The sequence below is a fragment of the Ipomoea nil genome, unplaced genomic scaffold (assembly GCF_001879475.1).
Source record: "Ipomoea nil cultivar Tokyo-kokei standard unplaced genomic scaffold, Asagao_1.1 scaffold3394, whole genome shotgun sequence".
In the NCBI taxonomy this organism is placed as follows: Eukaryota; Viridiplantae; Streptophyta; class Magnoliopsida; order Solanales; family Convolvulaceae; genus Ipomoea; species Ipomoea nil.
This window is the reverse complement of record NW_017619822.1, coordinates 445,901-450,289: the sequence shown is the minus strand read 5'-3', so window position 1 is coordinate 450,289 and position 4,389 is coordinate 445,901.

The following is a 4,389-nucleotide window of genomic DNA, read 5'->3' as shown; positions in this document are numbered from 1 at the left end:
TACCGTTAAGAGGCAACACAACAGGAACATCAACTATGGCTGGAGATCAACACGGCTACGCTTCCGCTATCATACGAGGTTAGGTTTCTCGTATACTATGGTTCATATAGTTAGACTATTAAGATCTAACATACGACATTGGAAAACCAAAACCTGTAGCCCTTTCTTTATTCAGTTACGCATCCTTTAAGCAAAAACAATTACAATTGTAGTCTGTTTAGAACGTACTCCATATATTGTAAACTTAGTAGATTCGTATTTAAAACATTATGACTTTCTAGTCTTTTGTTGGTCCTATTTAAATTCATCAATTTGCAATATTGTGCAATTCCCCACTCATTTTGCATGTGTGCACGCACGACCAAAACCGTGTGCACACTTGCGACAATAGTGTTGAATCAGGCATGCATATGACCTTGAAAAACCAAAAACTCTAGCCCTTTATTTATTCAATTACACGTCCTTTACTAGTTTGTATTTGTATTAAAATCACGACAATACTGTTAGTGTGCACACACCAGCATTTTAATGCACACAGTGTAATAGAGTATTTTAAGCCATTGCTGTGTTATTTTTAGACATTAATCTATTGTGCACACACCTAGAAGCCACTGTGTACACACAGTATCTCCTGAATGATGATCACGTCTAAAAAATTCTCAGTGTAATAACTTTATTGTGTCCACACCATTTTTCAAAAAAATAAAAATAAAAAATACTCGTTGGAATGTGTAACACATTATGCTTTCTGATGTAATGTACCTATTTTTTTTTAACTAACATTCTATACATGCACGTAGTTCCTTTAGTGAGTGCACACAGTTTAACATGGGGTTTGCTGCGTGCATCCCCATGTCTTCGTCTGTGCATGTTCAGTTCTAGTCTTGCATAACTCTATTATGCTCTGCGATAATTACATTGCTTAACCATGATCATACCATATTCTCACTATTCCCTTCTCTGCATGCCTAGTTCCTCCCGCGTATAGTTTATTAGTCCCCCAATCATCAAATTCTGATCGTATCTTCATCTTTTTCTCTTTTCAGACCTTTAATCCCTTCGCATGGTTTGATTGCGAATTTATGAACTCATTGCAAGAATTACAATACACGCTGAATCGGACATAAATGCTTACTTGTTACTGCGGTTGCCATCTTCTTTTCCATGCTCCAAGCCGCTTGTGTTGTGCTAATTGCTTGATGCAACTAACAGGAATTACTGAATGAAATTAGAGTCCTTCCTTAATTACAATGCAAAATATCCACCGTTATGTTGAATTGTTATATTATCCATATATAAATTTCCCATGCTTTACCTTTTCTACCCTTATTTTAAAATTCAAAGCCTAATTACTACGTGCTGCTTGGCTTAATATCTGCCGCCCAATCTCTCTAATTTAATAGTCTCATTCTGTCCACACGTTTTTATTTTAAGGGTGTTTGCATGTGAATGCAACCCTCTCTCTCTCTATATATATATATATATATATATATATATGTGTGTGTGTGTGTGTGTGTGTGTGTGTGTGTGTGTGTGTGTGTGTGTGTGTGTGTATGTATATATACATATATGTATATATACACATAAATATATGTATGTATATATTACATATATATGTATATATATACATATATTACATATATGTATATATATTACATATATGTATATATATAGATATATTAAATCCCTCAAGAAATCCCTTAAGAAATTCCGAAGAAGAAAGAACGTGGCTTGAAGTTTGCATGAAGCTATCTTGAAGATCAAGTATCTATAGAAAGAAAGAAGTACACCAAGTGGAACAAGATGATAACTAAAAGGTTGTACGGATGAGTTGGTAAAAGCTTGAAATATTATACGCAAGGTCACATGTTTGAATCTCACATCCCACATATTTTCGAGAAGTATGGGCGATAGAATCCCATGAGGCGTGATTTGATGAAGATTTTTAGGACGCCATTTTTGCGAAAACCTCAAGCTCAACTTGCAAAGAATCTCTGACATATCTGCAACGTTATCTTATCCTCTGAAAAGGCTATACAGCTAGAAGAAATTAAAAAATGAGAACGTTTCTTTCCAACGGACAGATTCTCATTACCAGCTATAAAAGGATGAAGATTGAAGTAGTGGAAAGCAGAAGCAAATAGAAAGAAGCAAGAATACAAAGAACAAAGAACAGAGCTAAACAGAGCATACGAAATTCAAAGAAAGCTTTCCATCTCAAGAGCTTAAATTGATATATTCTTTGTGAGATAAACACTCAGAGTGATACAGAGCTTACAAAAGAAATATCCAAGAGTGTTAGAATCTTCATCAACTACAAGAGACTAAGCGCATCATTGAAGATCATCTACAGAGTCTCAAAGTTGGAATCAAGGCAAACTTGTTTTGGAGCAAAACAAGAGAAAGGAGGAAAGTAGCACGGAGTTGTGAAATACTGGATTGTCACACGGAGTTGTGAGATCCGAAGCAGCAGTATCGGAGACATTGGGCGTGATTAGTGCGGGCTTTGTGATCAAAGCACTAGATTACGGAAAGAGCATTTCTACCCGAGCGTAGAAGACGGGGGGAAAGTAACGCGGAGTCGTGAAATCCTGGGAAAGTAACACGGCGACGTGAAAGCCGAAGCAGCAGCGTTGGTGGCACTGGGCGTGATTAGTGCGGGCTTTGTGATCAAAGCACTAGATCACGGAAGGAGCGTTTCTACCGGAGCGTAGAAGACGGGGGGAAAGTAACGCGGAGTCGTGAAATCCTGGTAAAGTAACGCGACGACGTGAAACCCGAAGCAGCAGTGTTGGTGGCACTGGCCGTGATTAGTGTGGGCTTGGTGATCAAAGCACTAGATCACGGAATTCATTGTATCTTAGAACCAATAAGTGGTGGATATAGTGAATTGCTCTTGGAGATAAGAGCAAGTGGAGTAGGAGGATTACACCACCTCCGAACCACTATAAATTGCCTTGTGTTCTTTACTCTTTTCTTTACCTACTGCTCTTGCTTGCTTCTCACGAGAATAATCTTGACACAATATACACACACACCGTATCATTTATCATTTCCGATGTGCACCGGAATCTAACAATCTAGTTAAGAGTCTTGGTTTCTCTGTTGCCTTAGCAATTGTTGTACTGTGCTAAAAAGTTTGAAAGTCTACTCACTACTAGCATTATTATTATTATTATTATTATTATTATTATTATTATTATTATTATTATTATTATTATTATTATTATTATTATTATTATTATTGTTATTATTATTATTATTATTATTATTATTATTATTTGTTATTAATATTATTTGTTATTATTATTATTATTATTGTTATTATTATTATTATTATTATTATTATTATTATTATTATTTGTTATTATAACTATTATTATTATACCCTTTTGGTCATTTTATATGTTAACCGCTAATTTTACCAAATATCTTTTTATGTAATCGCTGATACAATCCGCTGGTCAAATCTGCTAACACAATCCGCTATTTGTTAACTGCTAATACAATCTGCTAACCGTTGTTTGCCAAACAAGCCCACTGTGTGGTGCTTTTATTTATACCTAATGGTGTGTTTTGGTGATGCGTACCGAATTTGTGCGTTTTTTTGTTGTGCATTTCCTAATGTTGATGGTGTATATTTGCATAACTATTGGTGCGGCCGCACTTACCGCACGGGAAGGCGCAACCGAACTCAACTATCTCTCTCTCTCTCTCTATATATATATATATATATATATGTGTGTGTGTGTGTGTGTGTGTGTGTGTTCCAGAAGAAAGGTTATTTTCTTTACTAAGGGTTTAGCATAAATGGATTTGCATAATTGAAAAGGAACTAAACGCATCAATTAATTACTAATTCTACGAGAGGATTGACTATGAGAAAGTTTCAGTTTATTATATTGTACCCAATATTTTAATCATGATTTATATGGTGACAGCATGCAAACATAATGAAAATAAGGTTTAATTTATACCATGACCATAAATATGTTCATTGGAGAAGGATATTCAAAGTGTTGGGATCGGTGTCGCAACAATAGTTATTGCGTGAATCGTGGTCCACAAATGTATGGACCACAGTAAAAAAATGACATCGTTTTATTTTTTTTTTTTTTTTTTGCACACTCAGTTGTAACATACATTTTTATAAAGAGTTAATACCCAAAGTCGTCCTCGACTATAGTGGTTTTTCTCAATTTCGTCCTAAACGACTTTGGTGACCTAATATCGTCCCAGACTTTTGTGTTTCGCTCAATTTAGTCCTCCATTTATTTTTCCGTCAAATTGGTGTTAAATAAATGGACAATTCAGTAATGTCAATATTGATCTCTCTTTACTTTCAACTTGTGAAGTGCGAAATTCCTCTTTCTTGTACGAATTACACCC